The 23,714-nt window shown below is 44.1% G+C and overlaps 1 protein-coding gene and 1 long non-coding RNA gene across 3 annotated transcripts in view; one reads left to right on the top strand and one right to left on the bottom strand.

Moving 5' to 3' along the window:
* CCBE1 (collagen and calcium binding EGF domains 1) overlaps positions 1–23,714 on the bottom strand; it is a 440,914-nt gene that overhangs the window by 284,157 nt on the left and 133,043 nt on the right. The window lies entirely within an intron of this gene.
* LOC141169040 (uncharacterized) lies at positions 261–19,843 on the top strand. The gene is made up of 3 exons (XR_012252282.1): positions 261–342; positions 8,932–9,022; positions 18,935–19,843. It is a non-coding gene; the product is annotated as an uncharacterized lncRNA (long non-coding RNA).

The following is a 23,714-nucleotide window of genomic DNA, read 5'->3' as shown; positions in this document are numbered from 1 at the left end:
TTATTCTTTTTTGCACAATAAACACCATAATAACAAACAACTTCCCCTAAAAAAAAACACAGAATTTTATTTTTTTCACCCCAATTGTAATTTTTTTTCCAGTTCTCCAGTACACTACATGGGAAAGTGAATGGTATAATTCAAATCTACAACTCGACCTTCAAAAAATAAAAGCAACCCTGCCCCGGCTACAGTGACAGAAATAAAAAAGTTCATAGGTTACAAGATGATATCTTATCAATTGACAAGTGAACCTTTGTAGTGTCGCACTGCAGGGAATGTGGAGCATTACATAGCAGCCATTGATGGTGACGGGTATCTGTCTTATGTGCATGGAAATGGGTAAGATCATGTCTTTATAGCAGTAGCGTACCGCTAATGGAAGTTGCTATGGGGCCCGGTGCCAGCGCAGGCGCCAGGTCCACCCTGCCAGTCATCGCACGTTGAACTGAATCCGCATCCTGGGTGCTGATACAGTTGGAAAAAATTATGAAAGAGGGAGGGTCAGCTGACACGTCCTCCTCCATCATTCTTCCTCGGTGTCTGACTCCTCAACGCTGTGGGTGCAATGATATTATTACATGGTGCCCACCGCGCTGAGATGTGTGGCGCTTCAAAGTAGCGGGGAAATGAGGCGAGGTGAGTCTTGTAATTTTTTTGTAAATTGTGGAGGCCATAATACTGTATGGAGCACTATGGGGGATCAATATACCATATGGAGGACTATGGGGAGTGCATTATACAGTATGGAGGACTATGTGGAGTTCATTATACTGTATAGAGAACTATGGGGGGTGCATTATACTATATGGAGGACTATGGGGTGCATTATACTATATGGAGGATTATAGGGTGCATTATACTATTCGAAGGACTATGAGGGGGTGCATTATACTATATGGAGGGCTATGGGGTGCATTTTACTATATGGAGGGCTATGGGCTTCATTATACTGTATGGAGGACTATGCATTATACTGTATGGAGAATTATGTGGTGTGTATTAAACGAGGACTATGTGGAGTGCATTACACTATATGGAGGAGTATGGGGAGTGCATTATATTATATGGAGGATTATGGGGTGCATTATTCTATATGAAGGGCTATGTGGGGGCCATTATAATATTTGGAGGGCTATTATAATTAATGATGAAAGCCTAGGATGGGCTGAAAAGTCTGTAATTTGGATTTCCATGTGCCATTATACAGAGTAGGAGTTAATGCGGGGGCTATTAGACAGTGTGGGAGCTAATGCGGGGGCCATTAACAAACATGGGAGCTAATGGTGGGGCCATTATACAGCATGGGAGCTAATGCGGGGGCCATTAAATAGCAAGGGAGCTACTGTGGTGGCCATTATACAGATTGTGGACTTATGTGGGGGCCATTATACAGTGTGGGAGCTAATACCAGGGACATTATACAGCATATGGGCTAATGCAGGGCTAATGCAGGGGCCATTATACAGCGTGAGAACTAATGTGGGGGCCATTATACAGTGTGGGAGCTAATGCAGGGGCCATTATACAGCGTGGGAGCTAATGCAGGGGCCATGATATAGCGTGGTAGCTAATGTGGGTGCCATTATACAGTTTGGAGCCTACCTCGGTGGCCATCATGCGATGTGGGGCCTATTGTGGCAGCCATTATACAGTGTGGGAGTTAATGTGGATGACCATTATACAGTGTGGGAGCTAATGCGGGAGCCATGATACATTTTGGAGCCTACCTTGAGGGCCATGATACGATGTGGGGCCTACTGTGGCAGCCATTATACAGTGTGGGAGTTAGTGTGGAGGACCATTATACAGTATGGCTTATATAGCTTATGTAGGGGCCATTATACCCCTATTTACTATTTATAGAGCATGGTGGGAAAAAATTAATATGTGGGGCAGAAAGAGGAGCTCTGTTTTTTTACCACACAGCAGGTGCAGTAATAGGGACACATACGGCAGCAGCTGCTCATTATTGGGGAATCAGTAGAATGAGTAGCTTGTGCAGGTTGGGAATAGTTGGGGATGATGCTGGAAATGTGAGTAGTGTTGAGCGAGCACTAAAATGCTCGGGCGCTCGAAGCTCGGGCCGAGTTCACCGTGATACTCGGGTGCTCGACCCGAGCAACGAGCTCAATGTTAGTCTATGGGAGACCCGAGTATTTTTGCGGCGGCACCCCCGGCAGTCTGTAGAAAGCCTAAAAAGTGCCCAAAATGATAGTGACAGTGCTCAAATGACAAGGGGACAGCATGGGGATCGCCCCAGGAAGCATTTCTGATCCCCAGGTCACTGCTGTCAACAACGTGGTCAGAGGTATTAAGCCACTTTTACGGGCTCACAATAAAACGTTCAAAAACTAAACTGAAACTGTTTTCCTGTGAAATATGTTAAGGAACATCCTTTCCAGGGTAAAGACTTGTGTATAAGATAAAATAAATAACCAAAAGCAAAAATACTCCTCCACACCTTGGGTTATGTTCACAAGTAGCATTTTTTATGCGTTTTTGCACTTTTGTATTGCTTTCAACCGTGACAAATGCATTCACCGGGAAATGTAATTTTAACATTTTACAACCTTATCTGGCCATGTGCTGTGTGACACATGCATACAGTGCTGAAAAGACATGGGAACAGCATGGGGAAGACCCCTGGAAGCATCTCTGACACCCAGGTCACTGCCTCAAAGTGTGCCCATCAGAAGTGATCCTTGCCGCATCAGAAGATGCAGACTTGCAAATATCCCCGTGCAAGTCCTTGTCCCAGGGCAGTGTTCAATTGTACCTCCCCCATTCCTTGCAATGCAAGCGCAAATATGCAGCCAACCACCCACCCACCCGCAGGCTGCAATACTATACTGCTAGCTTGCACTTGAAATGGGGCCTTTTAGTTTGGAGGAGGCTGAAGCTGGCCACTACCTCATGGCTGCGTCGGTGGCGAGGTCTCCATACTCAGTCCCCAGGTGCCATTATTTGTCCCGGGACCCTTCCCCACACTTTTCTTAGCCTGGCCTGCTTTAGGGCAGCATTGGAAGAGCCCACCAGACAACCAGACGAGTGTCCGGTGGGCCCTGGCTTCTCCATCAGGGGAGTTGAGAGTGCCAAGGTGAGGAGCATGATGATGATGACAGAAGTTAGCATCTACTTTGTTTTCTTGGAATGCAAACGTAAGTGTGCAGCCTGCCACCCACCCACCACCAGGCAACAATACCATACTGCTAGCTTGCTTGCACTTGAAATGAGGCCTTTTAGGCTTGTGGAGGCAGATGCCGGCCACCATGTCATGGCTGCGTCGGCGGCCTGGTATCCATACTCAGTCCCCAGCCGCCCGGCGGCCAGGTGTCCACACTCGGTCCCCAGCCGCCCCTATTTGTCCCGGTGCGCCTTATACACAAGCGTGCATACCAAAACATTACCTGTTCCCTCCTCAGTGCATTTAGTGGGAAGGACAACCTATTCCGATGTAGTGTGTGCACGCCAACCCACTGTTCATGGCACATGCAAAGATGCCTCCCGCCCTGCACCTGTCATTGCAGACTTGCAACTATCCCTATTCAAGTCCTTGCCCCAGGGCAGTGTTCAATTGTACCTCCCCCATTCCTTGCAATGCAAGCGCAAGTATGCAGCCTGCCACCCACCCACGTCCAGGCTCTAATACCATACTGCTTGCTTGCTTGCACTTGAAATTGGGCCTTTTAGGCATGTGGAGGCAGAATCTGGCAACCACGTCATGGCTGCGTCGGCGGCTTGGTATCCATACTCAGTCCCCAGCCGCCCGGCGGCCGGGTGTCCATAAACGGTCCCCAGCTGCCCCTATTTGTCCCGGTGCGCCTTATACACAAGCGCGCATACCAAAACATTACCTGTGCCCTCCCCAGTGCATTTAGTGGGAATGACAGCCTAACCACAAACACGTGGACAAGTGAATGTGGCCAGGGATGGTCCATCTCACTGACGCCTTCACACTGGGTTAATATTGTGGAAGCCGGGACACTGTTGGACACTGGGATGCAACACGTCCTCCAGACATAGAGGATTGCGGGTCCTGGGTCAATCAGGCTTCAACACAAAGTTGAGAAGGTAGACAGCAGCAGTGGTCGGCCTCCTACACAACGAGTAAATTATTCATGATCATGAGGCCATCCATCTCCTTAGCTTTCTGTTCCTTAGAATGCAAGCGCATGTATGTAGTAGCGGCTAGGCCTGAGGTGGTCAGCGTTTTGGCGAATATCCTACGTCCTCCGAGGATTGCTGGATGTTTTCCTGCTATAATCCCAGTTCTATGACTCCCGTTAAAACAAAGCTTCAGGTGATGAATGATGGATGAGGTGGTGGCAAAGGAGAAAGAGCAGGAGGAACAGGGACCATTCAAATCAATATCAGACCAGTCAACCACACATGTCTTGTAGGATATGTTTCTGTACCAAAAGGAGCGGTTCGGCTACACAGTTATAGGGCATACAGTGAGTGCAATGCCTACCAAAAATTTCGAGGCACTCCAATGCCCCTTGGAAGTGACATGGAGATCAGAGGGCCTTAACTAAACCGTTTTTTTCCATTTATAGCAACTGGGTCTCCTGTACACTGTTGGCCTAAGCAGTGAATGGAAGGCTTTCCAAAAATTATGAGGAACTGCAATGCCCCTTGAAACAGACGTGGATTACAGCGTACTAAAAACCTTCTACCCATTATTGGGGAGTGGGTCTCTCTTAGTGTTCGCCTATGCACTGAAATGCAAAAGCTGACTAAAATTAGGAGGAAATGCAATGCCCGTTGGAAGAGTCGTGGAGGTTAGAGGTGATTAAAAACAACATTTCAATGCTCCTTGGAAGAGCTGTGGAGGTGAGAGTGGTTTAACAAGACGGTTTTAATGCCCCTTGGAAGAGACGTGGAGGTCACAGTAGCTTAACAAGACGGTTTTAATGCCCCTTGGAAGAGACGTGGAGTTTAGAGTGGTTTAACAAGACGGTTTTAATGCCCCTTGGAAGAGACATGGAGGTCCCAGTGGAATAAAAAGACAATATCAATGCCCCTTGGAAGAGTGGTGGAGGTTACAGTGGAATAAAAAGACAATATCAATGCCCCTTGGAAGAGTGGTGGAGGTCGCAGTGGAATAAAAAGACAATATCAATGCACCTTGGAAGAGACGTGGAGGTCCCAGTGGAATAAAAAGACAATATCAATGACCCTTGGAAGAGATGTGAAGGTCACAGTAGCTTAACAAGACGATTTTAATGCCCCTTACAAGAGCCATGCAGTACAGCATATTAAAAACATTATTCCCATTATTGGGGAGTGGGTCTCCCATAGTCTTTGCCTATGCCTTCCAAGCAAAAGCTGCCAAAAATTAGGACGGAGGAACTTGCAATGCCCCTTACAAGAGCCATGCAGTACAGTATATTAAAAAGATTATTACCATTATTGGGGAGTGGGTCTCCCATAGTCTTTGCCTATGCCTTCCAAGCAAAAGCTGCCAAAAATTAGGACGGAGGAACTTGCAATGCCCCTGACAAGAGCCATGCAGTACAGCATATTAAAAACATTATTCCCATTATTGGGGGTGTGAAGCGGTGCATGGGAATACACCTCCCGAAATAACACATTGGATTTGACTTTGTTACTCTGCTGTCATTTGGTGGTGATGAGAAGTCTGGCCCAATCCAGCCCTTGTTCATTTTGATAAGGGTCAGCTTGTCAGCATTGTCAGTTGACAGGCGAGTGCGCTTATCAGTTATAATTCCCCCAGCGGCACTAAAAACACGCTCCGATAACACGCTAGCGGCAGGGCAGGCCAGGACCTCCAAGGCGTACAGAGCGAGTTCATTCCAAGTGTCCAGCTTGGATACCCAATAATTAAAAGGCACAGAGGAATCACGGAGGACACTGGTACAGTCTACAAGGTACTCCCTCACCATCTTTTGAAACTTTCCACTCCTTGTGAGAGTACCCCGCGCCTCAGGGCCTGTAAGCTGGGCGAGTCTCAGAAAACTGTCCCAGAACGTTGACAGTGTTCCCCTGCCTCTGCTGGATTGGAGTTGCGTCTCTCTCGCCTGTACGCCTTGGTTGGGCAACGAACTGTGACCTCTGCCGCTAGCGTGTTCAGGTGGGAATTTTTTTAACAGTTCTGCAGCAAGGGCCTTCTGGTACTGCCCCATTTTTGTAGACCTCTCCACCTCAAGAATAAGAGAGTGAAAGTTCTCCTTGTAGCGGGGGTCTGAAAGGGTCACCAACCAGTAATGACTGTCACTCAACATTTTGACAACGCGAGGGTCACGGTTAAGGCAGCGTAACCTAAAGTCAGCCATGCGTGCCAGATTGGTAACGGGCAAGACTTCCGTGTCATCTCCAAGATGTTGACTGACCATGCTCTCCTCCTCCTCCTCCTCCTCCCCCCTGTCCTCAGGCCACCCACGCTGAACCGACGGTATGACAGCTGTACAGGTACTACCGTCTACAGAGTATGATACCAGCTCCTGTTCTTCCTCCTCCTCCTCCTCCTCGTCCTCCTCCTCTCCCTCATTGGCCCCCAATGCATGTTGGGATGAGATGAGGCTGGGCTGTGTGTAATCGCCTGCTACGGCTTCTTGATCCATCTCATCATACTCTGGCTGCAATGCCTCCTCTTTAATTCTCTGCAGAGAGTGTTGCAAAAGACAGACAAGTGGGATGCTGATGCTAATGATGGCGTCATCGCCACTCACCATCTTGGTGGACTCCTCAAAGTTTGTCAGGTTATCTCAGACATCCAAGTCCACTCCTGAAGTATTATGTGTGGAGTCTGACCTGAATATCGACAGCCTTGTTGCAGCTGATACTCCACAACTGCTCTCTTCTGCTCACAAATCCTTTGCAACATGTGGAGGGTAGAGTTCCAACGTGTGGGGACATCACACACCAGTAGGTGTGCCGGAAGCTGCAAACGCTGCTGCAACACAGCAAGGGCGGCGGAAGCTGTAGCCGACTTCCGAAAATGTGCTGACAGGCGACATACTTTGACGAGCAGATCTGGCAACTCGGGGTACGATTTAAGAAACCGCTGAACCACGAGGTTAAGCACATGAGCCAGGCATGGTACGTGTGTGATCTCGCCTCTCCTCAGAGCCGCAACCAGGTTACGGCCATTGTCACACACGACCATGCCTGGATGTAGTTTCAGCGGTCTCAGCCACAGATCTGCCTGCTCTTTCACAGCTGTCCACAACTCACAAGCAGTGTAAGGTTTATCACCTAAGCTTATGAGTTTCAGCACAGCCTGTTGCCGCTTGGCTGTACTGCAGTGCTTCCAGCTTGTAACTGATGTGGTGATATCTGAGATGGAGGCTGAACATAAGGAGGAGGAGGAGGATGCGCAGGAGCTGTACACTGTGGGGGCAACTCTGACTGACATAGGGCCCGCAATCCTCGGTGTGGGGAGGATTTGTTCCGTCCCAAGTTCCGACTGGGTCCCGGCTTCCACTATGTTTACCCAGTGTGCCGTCAGGGAGATGTACCGTCCCTGGGCACAAGCACTTGTCCACGTGTCCGTTGTCAGGTGGACTCTCCCAGTAACTGCGTTGTTGAGGGCACGGCAGATGTTTTGGGACACATGCTTGTGTAGTGCGGGGATGGCACACCGGGCAAAATAGTGTCAGCTGGGGACCGAGTACCCAGGGATGGCCACCGCCATAAGGTTGCGGAAGGATTACGTCTCCACCAGCCTAAAAGGCTGCATTTCCAACGCAAACAGTCATGAAATGTGCGAATTTAGGACTGTGGCCTGTGGGGCGTTGGCTGCGAATTTGCGCTTTCGTTCAAAGGTCTGGGATATGGACAGATATATTTGTGTCTGAACAGTCAGCGAGACACGCAAACTGTTTTTTTTATGGAAAAAAGGCAAAAAAGTGGATAATACAGAGATTTGAACCGTGGAACTGCAAAACCACAGTTCTAGTTATCTGGCCAAAACCAGACTCTTTTAAACAGATATATTTGTGTCTGAACACTCACAGACACACTCAATTTTTTTTTTTTTTGGGGGGGGGGGATACCAAAAGGTTAATAAGATGGGTATTTGTACAGTCTGACTGAGGGAAAAAAAAAAGAGGATTTAGATGAAAAAAAAAGGATTTTTCCTGGCCCCTGAGACCTGGGGCAATTTGAGCAGCAGCAGCACACAGGACTGTAATGCAGTGTTTGTTGGTATAACCACTGCGCCTCCTATACAGTCTGCCTGCCTGCCTGATATCTGGGATGGATATTAGTCCTCAGAAGGACTGTTTGTTTGATTTTGCAGGCTTTAGAGACCCTACACTACCTGTTTCGCACTATATATCTCTCCCTAACTCAGCAGCACTCTCCCTACACTGTCTGATCCGGAGCGACTGTGTCCAAGATGGCGGCGCCCAGTTTTAAATACTCGAGGTGATGCTGTGCGGCCAGCCAATCACTGTAATGCCCACAACCAACATGGCTGTGGCATTACAGTGACTGGCTGGCAATCCCTGCATGTTCATTGGCTCTGTAAAGAGCGCCAAACATGCAGGGTGGAGACCCGAGCTCCCGCCCAAGTAACCCGAAAATGCTCGGTGCTCGCCAAACATCCCGAGTAGTGAGATGCTCGGGCGAGTACCGAGCAGTGTCGAGCATGCTCGCTCAACACTAGTGAGAAGTCATATGTGTCTTTGTTGTGATCTGCAGACGAGTCGTGGCTGAAGAAGTCGTCATGTCGGTCTGGGCCAGATGGAAAAGACGGGAAAAGTGAACCGCATGTTCATTGGCTCTGTAAAGAGCTCCAAACATGCAGGGCGGAGACCCAAGCTCCCGCCCGAGTAACCCGAAAATGCTCGGTGCTCGCCAAACATCCCGAGTAGTGAGATGCTCGGTCGAGTACCGAGCAGTGTCGAGCATGCTCGCTCAACACTAGTGAGAAGTCATATGTGTCTTTGTTGTGATCTGCAGACGAGTCGTGGCTGAAGAAGTCGTCATGTCGGTCTGGGCCAGATGGAAAAGACGGGAAAAGTGAACGACTCCACCAAAAAGAACATCAGATGTAAGTTACTATATATAACTGTACTGTAATCTCCTATATGTTCTGTAGCACTGGTATCTACCACTATATGTCACCATATGGTAGGAATAATCAGTGTTGGTCTTATGTAGAGATTTTTTTTTTCATTAACAGCGCGGTCATCTGCTGAGGTTCTTCTACATCCACTATTAGGGTGCGCCACCATAGTTGTAATCAGCATTACCAGTTACGGCCCACTCAGATGTTTCGACCCCGAGCTGAACCCCTAGCTACGCCTCTGCTTTATAGTGGTTGTCCCCAGTGGCAGACACAGACAGAAGAGGGCCCCTGTACAAGAACAGTAAAAGGACCCTTTGCAGTCCAAAAGCTCCTCATAATGCACAATTATCACATGCTACATAGATAGTAGTGGCCCCCCTACCTAATGGTTGCACCAGTAGTATGTCTGCCCCTGGCTGTCCCTGTGGTGCAGTAGCCCTACACTGATCACCAAGCATGTGGCTGTTCAATACCGGTGATCTCCTGTTCACCATCCACATTTCTCAATGCAGTTGGCAATTAAAATAATGCAAAAAACATATAAAGGGCTTGGAGCCCCCCCAAAGTAGGAGTTACTGCAGATGTGCTAATACTAGTGTGCATTGACATGACCTTATAAGACTTTTTCAATATTTTTCGGAAGCTGCAAGTGTTAACAAGCTGCAGCACACGAAGACTTATTCATACATAAATCAATGATTGCATTTGATACAGCTTCTTCCAGTGTGACAACATCTTGTCTGGTCTGTCCTGCACTTATGATTGCCATCAATATACGAAACCATGGAAGAGCACAAGAGCGGCCCACCGGGGACCTTCAATGAAGTAAATCATCACAGTGACAATCCACCATCATCATTGGAGCTCATTGTGGGGTCACTACAATAAGGGGGTGAATGGGGTGAGACATACACAACCAGATTACCGAGCTTAGGAAGAACAGCCCTGTGTATCAGTTTCACATTGACCAGGTAGGATGGGGATACTTGTACTCCACACGGAGGTCCCAGAGGTGGGACAGGAGGGAACGCTTGTGAGACTGTCATCTAATTGACATTTATGGGCAAATTCCATGGATATATGTCACGGGTGTGTCAGACGTGACAGACAGTCGCCTTGCAGTTGGTTGCAGAAGATTTCTTCATTTGGCATTACAGACACCTTCTTAGCTGTCTCACTCTAGGACCCAGCGGCTACCTCCCTCTTGCTAATTGACACCCAGGCCTGGATGTTTAAATACTTGATGTTTGCTACAGGGAGGCGCCAGTTATAGTCACTTGTTCTCTTGTGAAGGCTTGTAGCTGTTGCAGTCTGCTTACTTCCTCTTTGGTGCTTTGAGGACGTTAGGAGTAATCTCTCTGAAGTCGGCTCAAGCGAAGTTACTTTTCCTCGTGTTTGTCTCCTTTGTCGTCTTTAGTGGTTAGTGGGGACTGACTAGTGCTCCCCCCCCCCTTTCCCTATTCAGGGCCAAGCGGTAGGGAAATACAGGGTTTAGGCTCCTGTGTGGCGATTGGTGAGGAACCAATATAGGGACGATAGGGGAGACAGGGTGATATCAGATCAGCCTAGGAGGTCTCCACTCCCCCTTTCCCTAGAGTCTGGGCTCCCTTCTCCTCTTCCCTTCGTGTTACACTTAGTCTTTCCCACATCTTGCATGACAATATAATTCCTATTGAAGATCACAGGATGAACAAAGTAACAAAGTCATTAAATCCATTAAGCACTTAATGGGAACCTCTCATAAACTTTTACCCCCAAACCATTATAATATGATTATGCAGTTCTTTAACAGATAAGTCAGTTGATCCCTTTATAACAACAATGCTCTTTTGGGGCAGCGAGAAATCAAGTTTTGAAATAGAGTCTGGAAATACATTGGGGCATGAAGATGCACTTACAGCTCCTCAGCCTCCGCTGTATTTCCTACCTAGTAGCACCCTCCCTTGGCTGATTGACAGGTCACTGGCCATGTACCAGAGCAAACAATCTGTCAATCTACTTGGGGACAGTGCTACGAGGCAGGAAATACAGCGTGAGGCTGAGAAGCTGTAAGTGCATCATCATGCCCCAATGCACTTCCAGACTAAATTTCAAAACATAATTTCTCACTGTTGGAAAAGTTCTTTGGAGTCATAAAGGGATTGACTGGTTTTGTTTTAAAGAGCTACAAGGTGGTATAAAAGATCTGGTGCGGTTAAAATTTTTGTCAGGCTCCCTTTACTTATTAAATTCATATATCCATTTAATAAAACCTAGACTATTACAATCTAGAGGAAAGCCAAACAACCCATCTAAGGCAGAAGCCAATTAATATCTTAGAGGAAAAACGTATTTCTGACTAAAAATGGGCCACAAGGAACCAAGAAGTAAGTGTTTAATTCCCTGCAGCACCTCCACAGGAGAAATGAAGCATTACATATTTTATAAAGTGGACCTCAGAGAACATAGATAGATAGATAATAGATATCCTCAGTGCAGTTATGCTCGGAGCAGAGGTGTCGGTGCTATCTCCATCTCTCTATATAAAGTGCTTGACAGTGACCCCATAATGAGCTGCAGATTCGGCACATGTCGCTCATAGTTCAGTGCTCCGCCTGATGGAGCTCGCTCATCGACTCTCCCGCAACGCTAAGAGGCTCCGACAGTAATGATCTTCCATAAAACGCTGCTCATCGCCTCCTATACTTTGCACTATTACTGTCTATCTATAATTTCATATTCTTCCATTGAGACTCATAGGGAAGAAACTTCATCTCCTATTACTCAGCTCTAGGACACCACCCTCGTTTACTGCTCATGGCTGCCATGTAAAATCTAGAAACCAGAAGAGTCAGAAGTGTCCTGATCTTAAAATATTCAACACACTATTGCACATAGCATAGTAAGTAGTAAAAGAAACACATAAAAATACTAGGCAAAGGATAGGCGAGAAGAGAGGAAAAAAAAGAATGACAGCGAAAGAAAGGAAAAAAAAAAAGAAAAAAGTGAAGACAAAAAAATGAACAGAAAAGAAAGAGAAAGAGAAAAGAGAAGATTAAGAAATAAGGATAAAATAAAAGAAAAAAAAGGAGAAACAGACAGAAATAAAACAAAATAGACAGAAAAGAAAAAGAGAAAACTAAGAAAGAGAAAGTAAGAAGGAAAAAAAGAAGAAAAAGAAAAAAGGAGAAAGAAAGTGAGGACAGGAAAAAAGAAAGAAGAAGGAAAATAAGAGAAAAAGAAAAAAAGGAGAAACAAAAAAAGAATAGACAGAAAAAAGAAAGAAACAAAGAGTGAAAAACAGTGAAAAAAAGTGAAAAGAGACAGAAAGAAGGAAAAAAGAAGAGAAAGAAAAAAGGAATGAGAGCAAAAGAAAGAAAAAAGTAGAAAAAGAGAGGACAGGGAAAGAAAGAGAAAAAAGAACGAAAAAGAGAGAGGGAGAGAAAATAAAGCAATATAACGAAAGAAGGAAAAATTAAAGAAAGAAAGAAGAAACAGAAAAAAAGAATAGACAGAGAAGAAAAGAAACAAGGAATTAAAAAGAGTGAAAAAGAGAAAAGTAAGAGAGAGAAAAAGAAAGAAGGGAAAATAAAAGAGGGAAAGAAAAAAGGAGAAAAAAAGAAAGAAAAGAAGAAATCAACAGAGAAAGGAAGAAAGAGAAAGAAAAGAAAAAGAAAGAAAACTGGATGAATAGATGTTATAATATTAAATAACTATTGGATAGATAATATATAGATAGCAGATAGATAATAGATAGATAGATGATAGATAGATAATATATAGACAATAGATAATAGATAGATAATATATAGACAATAGATGATAGATAGATGACTGGATTATTGGTAGAGAAAAGGGGGTGAAGGGTACATTACTAGCTCTCCAGGGTGAATGGTCAGGGGATCTCTTGATTCTCTGACACATGGTGTTCTAGGTGGTCCTTTATCCTCGCCTACCCCTTTTCCTGACCATACTTGGAGCTTACAAGGTCTCTTCTAAATATGAGGGGCCACTACTGCGAATGACATCTGATGGGTGCAGAGTCTTGCTACAGTCTTTACACTCTGAATTTCAATTTACGCCCACTATGTCTCCATTAATATTGCTTCATCTCATTCAAAAGTAATGGATGCATGAGAAAAAAATGCGAGAACTGAGAGGTAGCGTCCAAATTTATGGAATTCGGTTTATTGAAAACATCCACTTAACCTATATTTTTTATAGAAAATGGTAAATTCTGTTTACATAAAAACCCTTTTAGAAAAATTCCCTCGAAAAGTAATGACGACGCCTTCCCTGTCCACTTACCATTCATCTTGACTTTCCTCTTAAGGATATGACATCAGAACACTATGTGGATTATGGGGGGCTTAAGACGATTCATTAACACCGGAGCCTTGTACATTCCACAGACGCACCAGATCTCAGCGGCTGCTCCAGCCCGGTCCTGACCCGGATCATTATGGTGTCATATATGTGGAATTTCCACTATGATGAGTGAGGAGAGTCTTCCTCCTGGCACAGTCCCAGACACAGTGTAACATGTATCATTTTGGGACCAGAGCTGAATAAAATGCAACACCACAAGAAGGATAGTCAGGGGAAAAAGGCAGCAACTGGTGAGATAAATATTATTCTAACTGCGAGCAACCACCACTAGAGGGAGCATACTGTATACTTTATACAATAAACACTACTACCATGTCCCCACCACTTGCCTGTTAATGGGGACATGGTTGGACCAGGAGGCACGAGATACCTAGTCCTGTAGTGATAATTTCCTGCTGATAAAACAGTGACTTTATTGAAACACAGCAAAATATAGACCAGTAAGTGACACATCGCTGGAATCGGGGTCTCTGTGCCTACATCATGCTGCTCTCAGATTACATAGGAAAAACCTGGTGACTAGGTATAAGTGGAGCTGTAGAAGTTTGGGTTCTGGCACCTGACCCAAACTTTATTCCAAAGTTCGGTTTGGGTACCAGAACTGTTCTCGAACTTCAACAAGAATCTGAACCCCATTGAAAACAATGGAGACCCAGACTTTTGAGCTGCAAAATTCTCACTCTCTCACTGCAAAAGACTTTTCCCGGAACTCCGAACATTGCAACGGACTTCTCCCAGAACTCCGCAATATTGCAATGGACTTCTCCCGGAACTCCAAATATTCGTCAACGGATGTCTCCCGGAACTCCGAATATTGCAACGGATGTCTCCCGGAACTCCGAATATTGCAACGGATGTCTCCCGGAACTCCGCAATATTGCAACGGACTTCTCCCGGAACTCCAAACATTGCAACAGACTTCTCCCAGAACTCCAAACATTGCAACGGACTTCTCCCAGAACTCCAAACATTGCAACGGACTTCCCCCGGAACTCCGAACATTGCAACGGACTTCTCCCAGAACTTCAAACATTGCAACGGACTTCCCCCGAACTCCGAACATTGCAACGGACTTCCCCCGAACTCCGAACATTGCAACGGACTTCCGGGGAATGTCCGTGTTCGGCGTTTAGCACTGGACACTAACAGTCCTGTATGAACAACAAATTTTTAACTTTGGTTTCGCTCGTCCCTACGGGTGACACATTCCCTTTAACAAAATTTGCCCCATTCAGGAGTGTAGGAAAGGTGTGAGAGCTGTAATGGTGGCCATATTGCAGGTCATTCAGCTCTACTGGAAAGAGATAGAACAGTAATTGATTGTTACATAGCCAGTGAGTAAATGACAGCAGTTCAAGGTTCACCACTGACTTTAGGCACTGGAATTTCTATGAGGTTAAGGATCCCAAGTGTCTGGAAGTGTTTAAGAGACCAAACAACTAACATTTATTTTAGTCTGTGACCGCAACCTCTGGAGGTGTTTGACCTGTCACCTCGGCTGACTCCTTGGTGAAATCGATATCATTTGTGGCCACTTAGAACCCAATCAGCGGCAGAAAACCTAAGAGTTAATGTTACTAAATGCCGCGTTCTTCACACCACTTAGCACCTTGTATCGTAAAGAAAAGCAAGTTACAAGGTGAAAACACAGACTGGGCGGGTAAGAGGGAACATAAGAAGGTCCCGGCAGTGAGATGTAGCAAGGGCCACATGAAGGGCTGGGTTTATAGAAAATGAGGCAAAGTCGGACCACCTCCATTAATTAATGGTAGAGTTTTTTCCAGTAATATAAAATGCTGCAAAATAAGATATTACTGTAATAAATAATACCTCCATATAGTATAATAATACCAGTATATAGTGCTCTTATAATATTACCATGTTTTGCCCACACTGTACTACCCTTCAGTGCCCCCACACAAAACGACATACAGTCTCCAGGTACCTGCCTAAATAATACTGTCTAATAGTACTGCCAATATAATACCGCCATACAGATCAGTGCAGGGCAATCTTTACTTATTGGTTAGAGCCCTGAAAAGAATTGAGGAGGAACTGTAATGACCATTGGCATTTGTTTCCCTTGGACTTGGGTTGTTGTTTTCTACACCCTCACCCAACTATATTCTTCACTTTTCATGGGATGCCACCGGTATTTCTATTATTTGATGCCACTATTAAATTGAGGAACAACTGCAGGAGATAAAGATATAGGCTCAACTTGCAGGTACTTTATTTAGGGAGACATAGCTGGCTGGCACAGTATATAGTGACACTGCTGGAACTTGAGAGATGGACAAAACTAGAGGTGGAGTAGCCGGCAAGTACTATTTATGGGGCACAACTGATCGGCAATGCTAGCAGGCATTGTACATGATGGCATTGCTGGGTGGCACTTGATGGATGGGCACAGCTGGCAAATACGTTAAACAGTCAGTAGAATATGTAGGAAGCACTGATTATGAGGGCAAAGCTGGCTGGCAATTTTTTATGGTAACACAACAGTAAGGCACTTATATATAGTGGTACGGCAAGCAAATCGTATAGGTGTAGAGTTGTGGCCAAAAGTTTTGAGACTGATACAAAGTTTGTTTTTCACAAAGTTTTCTGCTTCAGTGTTTTCTGATCTGTTAGTTGGATGTTTCTATGGTTATTGAAGTGCAATTATCATTTTTACATTTTTATTGACAAATACATCAAGTTTATGCAAAGACTCAACATTTAAATAGTGTTGACCCTTATTTTTCAAGAGTACAAATGCCAGTATTACAAAGGATTAATGGGGTTGTCTACTACTCAAAAAAACCCTTTTGAATCCCTATGTTTTCCACCAGTAAAATAATAACACTTATATTCACTTCCGGTGATGACGCTATTCCAGTGCCAGCGGTGTTAGCACTGGCTCTCCTCATTCATTATGTCACACAATCCCTGAGGTCAATCAGCATTGGCTTCAATCTTCTATCTTGTGGACGTTATTGACATCCGGAGAAAGGAAGAGCTGCTCTCTCACTTCCTTCTGAAGCCTTGATTTGTCTGAAGGTGGAGAGAGTGAAGCCAGAGCTGACTGGCTGCAGGGATTGCTGTGTCACGCAAGCCCCGGGAGAGATTAGTGCCAACACTGCTGGGACAGTGCCAGTACCAGAGATGAGCATAAATGTTATTATTTTACTGGGGGAGGGAAACAGGGATTCAAAAGGAATTGCCTGAGTAGTGGACAAGCCCTTTAATATCTAAAATATTTAATATCAGTACATTGGGAGACGTCTATTCCTACCTTAAAGTCTGATGTTGCTACTGAACGCTCAGCATTTTTCAGCAGAATCAGCACAGCTGTCACTGATTTGAGATGCTTCAGATGCTCAGGGCTGTTCTTACACCAGCGGGCGATCTGCCTATCTGGAAACAGAGTTTACTCGTGCAAAAATAACTTGGCTTTTGCCTTTTATTTGTCGTGAAAAGATAGGTGCCAAATAATTTGCGGTGCATTTGGCAGCAGACGCCCCTGTCTGTACTGACAGCTGGATGACATGGCTCATGATAAGACTGATGGACTTCTCTGCTCAATCATTGACTGTAACTTTTGCTCCGCTTCTACCATCCCTTCTTACTTTCTTGTGGCGTTTCACATTGGTCAGTGAAGCAAAGAGATCATATTAAGCTCTCCAGTTCATCAGGACACTTATGTTTCATACCTGGCAGGGGGAGTCGTTATTGTCAGAATAAGGGGCCAAATTGGGGACCCTTCCTTTTTGGATTTTCTGCAGCAAGGGGGTGAGTGCATTGTGGCAGTTGCCATGAATGAGAGTCAATTGAAAGGAAAATGTCATCAATATGGTCTCCAGGAAGTAAAGAAGCAAAGCCCTCTCCTTCAAACACTAAGAAGTGGCAGAAGAACTGCAAACACAACTTTATCAGTGTATATTACTATTTTCCATCATTAACTCATCTTTAGGGATGAGCCGACCCGTGAAAGTTTGGTTTCAAGTACCAGAACTGTACCAAAACTTGAACCAGAATTCAAACCCCATTGAAAACAGTGGGGACCCAAACTTTTAAACGGGAGAATTCTCTCTCTTCTCTCTCCTGTAGATAGTTGTGTTAGACTAAACTTTAGTCCAAAGTTCGGTTCAGGTACCAGAACTTAAACCAGAACCTGAACCTCCTTGAAAACAACGGGGACCCGAAGTTTTAAACAGGAAAATTCTCTCTCTCTATCTACTGTGGATAGTCGTGTTCGACCAAACTTTAGTCCAAAATTCGGTTCAGGTATAAGAACTGTACTCAAATTGAACCAGAACCTGAACCCCCTTGACAACAATGGGGACCCAAACTTTTAAACAGGAAAATTCTCTCTTCTTCTCTCTTCTCTATCTCTTCTCTCCTCTCTCTCCCGTGGATTCGACCAAACTTTACTACAAAAATCGATTCAGGTACCAGAACTTGAATCCGAACCCCATAGAAGAGTGGACAATGGGTACCCAAACGTTGGTGCTGTAAAATGGTCATAGTATGGGCTAGGGGACTGCCAAAGAAAGCAGAATATCCCCACAATCTCTCTCTCCATCCAAACTTCGAACACTAAAACAGATTTCTGGGAGAAGTAATTGTTTAGAATTCAGCACCATATAAACCCCAAACTTTACAGTTCAGGTTGATTCATCTCTAATGATAATGAAATGACTGTGCTCATCCAGTCCTATTCTACACAACAAAGCTGACAAGTGGGCTGCAGAAAGCATGAAGTGTCAGCTTATAGCATCTCCTAGTGGAGAGTGCAAAAGCTATGCTATAGCTTGAATACTTTTGGAATAAAAATTTGATTGGTATGATGTATTTTTTTTTCTAGAATAAATTCCCTTTAAAAGACCCCACACAAAATAGATAATGAATGGCACAAAATTAATTTAGCAGTAGATCAGTTTTCCTTTGGGAAGACTTTGAGAATATTTTCTTGTTGTCTGTGATTTCCTAGTAAGATACAAAGTAAAAGCACATTCCTCAGGATATCGCGATGGGCTTCATCTGTTGGGTCCTTGACAGCTTTGAGCGCATAAAGTGTTATTATTAAATGTTGCGAAAGCTGTAAAATAAAATAAAATACCTCTGACATCGAGTCACACAACTATTTCCGTGTCAGCAATGTGGATTCCTGTACAAGACATAGGACATGTTACTCACTGTACTGTCTTATTGCTCAACCAAAAATGAAAACATCTTATTCCCCGTGACTTTAAATGATTAACCCCTCGCCTACCACTGCAGTTGTATTGTTAACCCTTTAGATGTCACGGTCAATAGTACGTGTGGCATCTAGGCGGTTACTAAAAGAAAAAGATAAATAAATTTTATCATAAAAAGTGAGCTTATTTCACAAAAGAGTGCACACATTTTGTATGTCTGCATTTGTAAAAACACGTAAAATAAAGTTTAACTATTAACATTTCAACCATATGGAAAAAGACGTAAATAAAATAAAAGCGCCAAAAATGACAAAATAATGTTTTTTTTTTCCTTTCTCCTTAGGTTTTCAAAGTAGAAAAGAATTAATACAAGTCAGTGCAGCCTCGAGAGGTATTTTCCAGGTCAGCTGATAGACTTCTCTTCAAACAATTCTGTACATCAAGCCATTGTATATGGATTCAAATTGTCATCGCACAAATATATCATTTAGATTCTCCAACTAAGTCAGAAGTAATAATGATATGTAATATTGAAAAATGCTCCCAAAAGCAAAAAAAAGGCTTCTGCAGCCATAGCTGGAAAATTGGGATTTGGACTGTACTTTTGCTGCAGGTTTAAAGGGAATCTGTCTGCAGGTTTTTTCAATGTAATCTGAGATGATGTAGGGACAGAGACTCTGATTCCAGGGATGTACCACTTACTTTACTGGGTGCAGCAGTTGAGATACAATCACAGTTTTCTCTGCAGCAGAGCTTGGAATGCTGAGCTGTGTATAACTCCGCCCACACCTCTAATTGGCTGCTTTCTATGTTCAGTGACAGTAAGCTGCCAATCAGGCGTGGTTGGACTAGGAGGCACGAGACACCTAGTCCTGCAGTGGTAATCTCCTGCTGATAAAACACTGATTGTATAAAAACACCCATAATGTGGTGGTGCACCATCTTGTTGGAAAAACCCAGGGAACGTGCCATCTTCAGTACATAAAGAGGGCAACACATTATCATGTAGCAATTTCAGATATCCAGTGGCATTGAGGTTTCCATTGATGAAGAATGGCCCCACTATCTTTGTACCCCATATACCACACCATACCATCAAGATACAAGATGAGCAGCATCTGAAACAACAGGTACTGGAAGCCTGTGCTGGCATTTCTTCTGCGGTGTTGCTATCAGTGTGTCAAGAGTGGGAGAAGAGAGTTGCATTGACAATCCAACACAATGGCTAGCACTTTGAACACATTTTATAAGTGGTCATAAACTTGTAAAAAGCTCATGAAAGAATAAAGTTATGTTAAAACCAAGCACACCAGTGTTTCTCTTATGAAATTCTCAATAAGTTTGATGTGTCACATGACCCTCTTCCCATTGAAAAAAATAAAGTTGGATCCAAAATGGCCGACTTGGTCACCACCCATCTGGAAAAGTTTTCCCCCTCCCATATACTAATGTGCCACAAATAGGAAGTTGATATCACCAACCATTCCCATTTAATTTAGGTGTATCCATATAAATGGCCCACTCTGTATATATATATATATATATAACCTTTAAAAATACATAAAAATATAAAAGAAGTTAAAAGGAAAATGAATTGGAAAACTATGAAAAAAAATGGCAGAATTTATCTTTTTTTATGTATTTTGCCACAAATAAAATCTAAATTTGTTCTAACAAAGGGTTCTGCAAATCTTTTTACTCAACTCTAATAAATGGCTACCAGGTCATACTCCATGTCCCCAATAGAGGTTGCTGATCACAAAAGATTTCAGAAGCCAGACCAGTGGCGATTAAAGGGAGCGTCCACTTCCATTGGAAACTAGCTGGCCGGGCAGAAACACTTCTGGAACCCCCAATAGATTTTGCTGAGTAAATTCTTATTTTTCATTTCTGCTTGGTGGAGGGTGTGAATACATTTACATTTTTTATAGTGTGTCCACATTTATTAAGCTGGAATGTGGTGCTCTGAAATGCACTTTTGTCCTCGGACATCGCGGGAGACAACAGTATGAGAACTACTTATGTAAATGGAGTCACTTAAATCAGAGTCCTGTACACAGAACTTAAGTGCTGTCATAAATACTAATTGGATGCAAGCTCTGCAAACTGCAAAGTTCATGGGTCTCGGGGATGATTTCATTCTGAAGTCTATTTAGCAGAAAGCTGTGCTAAATCCCAGATAAAGTGACGTATCTTTGGCCGCTGCTTGAATACCAAAAAAATACTGTTCGTTGGCCGAGTGTTCCAGGGCAAATCCAAGAATAGGATGGTAGTAAAGGGAGGTGGAGGATCTTCTTAACAAATTAGGTAACTGTTGATAAAAAAAAATAAAGAAAAGAAAAAATAATTGCAAAAAAAACAATTCATGCTGCCAGGGAATAAGTGGAAAAGAATTCGCTGTTTTTACAATTTTATTTCTAGGCGTAAGGAAAATGAATACAAGGAATGAACAAAAAACAAATCCTCTTCATATACGTGAAATGGATGCCACTATTATAAATATATTAGCTGTGTTTTCTATTTCAGCAAGATCAACATCTCTCTCTCTGTACATGAAACAAAGCAGCCCCCTCTGCCTCTAGCACAGCAGGAAATTCCAGCAAAGTCCAGATATTGCTTTAAGCCTCCTTCACACGTCCGTCTATCAGAACTGTACCCGAACTTGCACCAGGATCCAATCCCCATTGAAAAGCATGGGGGGCACGAACCTTTGAGCTGGAAAATTCTCTCTCTCCGAACATTTCAATGGACTTCCGGGAGAAGTCCGTGTTCGATGTTTAGTACCGCACACTAACCATTCGGTAAGAACCCCAAACTCATTTCTATTGGACATCTATCTTTCCAAATTCCTCCATACATGAGTGCTCAGCTTGGCCGTGCTTTAAAGGAGAAATTCGCTGCCAGCGTCTTATCTTCCCTGAACCCAAAGAATCAAGTCTCGAAATTCCAACTGTCCGATCCTTCTCTCCTCCAACATTATCTGTTGGGAGATAGTTGGAAGACCCCCGTATACATTATATGATAGGTGAGTCCTACCAAAATCATCAGGTCCGGACGACGTTCATCTAATATGGGGGTTTTAGCGTCTAACTCTTATCAGGGAAGGACATTTTTACAAATTAAAAAAAAATAAAAATGGTTTCATAATGGCCGCCTGGAAGTAACATAATTCTATCTCCTAATATATACCTGCTGCAGAAAACCCCAGAAAACATATTCATCTACCGCATCAGTGCCACTGCTTCGTACGGCTGCCAGCATCCCCCACAGGACAGGCTTCCTCTTCAGGCAGGGGTACATATCATGTGACCACTGCAGTCAATCAACTGCTTGAGTCATGCAGCCACTACTTGGCTGCAGGGGTCACAAGAAAATCCCTCTCTCCCACCACAGGCAGAGAAAGCCAGGAGAGGGAGCAGTGGTATCAATTTGATTCAATCAGTGCCCTGGTTACTGTTGAAAGATGTCTATTATCCTCTGAGGTCTCCCCGGGCCATAAATAATAATAAACAGAGGGGAGAGAGGGGATTAAAAATATAATAAAATATAATACTTACCAATCACTAGACCCTCACCTATCCTGCCACCACAATTCCCCCGGCTGGTCCTCAGATCGCTCTTCGTATTAGTCTTCAAGCTTCAAATCTTCCAGCACTGACTAGGCCTCACGTCACTAGCGATCGTCCTGCCCCATCGTGACAGTATGAGGTCTATTCAGCGCCAGAAGATCAGGACTGAAGAGTGAATGCCGATCAATTCAGAGTGATTGGATGACTATGCGGGGAGCTGCGGCGACAGAACAGGGGAATAGAATATTTTATTATTTTTCAACCTCACCCCAACCCTACAAAGAAGCCAGCTAAATTGGTGGCCATTGTGATGTACTTGTGGAAATGGAATCCTCTAAACCCAATTTGATTAGTCACGAATCGATTCAGTCCTCTCTAATTGCAACCGATCTGACTTATATATTCCGAAATTCCCCTCTTGGATTATTACAAGGGGCAAATAATGCAGTCCTAATGCAAATTTGACAGGTTCAAGAGTATCTATAAGGCAAAACCGTGTTTGTTGCCTATAGCAACCAATCAGAGCTCGGCTTTCATTTTATAGATGGCTCTGATAAAACGAAACCTGTGCTGTGATTGGTTGCTATGAACTACAAAAACAGTCTTATTGGTTGCTATGGACAACAAAAACAGACTTTCACTTAGGCACTTTTGATAAATGTGCCCAATTTTGGGCCCGATTTATCAACGTTTTCATGCCAGAATTCTGCTATAAAAGCTTTGAAAAGTCTCAAAATTTAGGCTCAACTTGGAGTTGTGCCTAAATTTTCCGACTATATTGTGACCCCAACTTGAAGTTGTGCCCAATGCATCAAGATAGGCATTGTTGAGGAGAAGGGCTGGGGTCTCTTCACGAATAGGGAGCATCGGATAAGCGGCGTACACATCTGTGTGCGCCTCGCCACAAATCTTACCTAAGACCCCACTGGAGTAAGATTTGTCAAATAGCAAATGCCACCGCTCATCATGAACTTGACAAACGGCGGTGGCCATTCCCCCGTGCCGAGAAACTGGAGTGAGAACTCAAAAAGTTGCAAAATTTTGCGACTTCTTAAAAGCTTTTACACCAGGATTCTGGTGTTAAAGCTTTGATGCAAAGGGCCCTATATGAACATGCAAACTCCTTGCAGATGTTGTCCTTGGTGGGATTTGAACCCAGGACCCCAGCGCTGCAAGGCTGCAGTGCTAACCACTGAGCCACCATGCTGCCCATATATTTATGTATATATACAGTAAATAAAGGTTGCTGTACTTTTCTTTTATGGGTTGGCTTAGGCCATGCACACCTCTATCTTACTCACGATGCCGCCATATTTGCCAGCAAAGGGTGAATAAAGTAAAGTAACATGTCTGATCCTGGTTTCTGTGCCCTACACAGGTCTATCCGGGTGGCTTCTTTCCATCCCTTTATAGTAAGGAAGATCCCATATAGGATCAGGATCTTATAAAGATAATACGTCTGAATGCCGCTGGGATAGAGATGCTTTCCAGATGTCGGCCGTCCAGTTCCTGCACAGATTCAATCATAATATGGCGGAGCTCTCTGTACAATTT

Source organism: Phyllobates terribilis, unplaced genomic scaffold, assembly GCF_046119375.1.
Source record: "Phyllobates terribilis strain yellow unplaced genomic scaffold, ASM4611937v1 Scaffold_1__5_contigs__length_1240528914, whole genome shotgun sequence".
Classification (NCBI taxonomy): domain Eukaryota; kingdom Metazoa; phylum Chordata; class Amphibia; order Anura; family Dendrobatidae; genus Phyllobates; species Phyllobates terribilis.
This window is presented reverse-complemented; position numbering and strand designations above follow the sequence as displayed.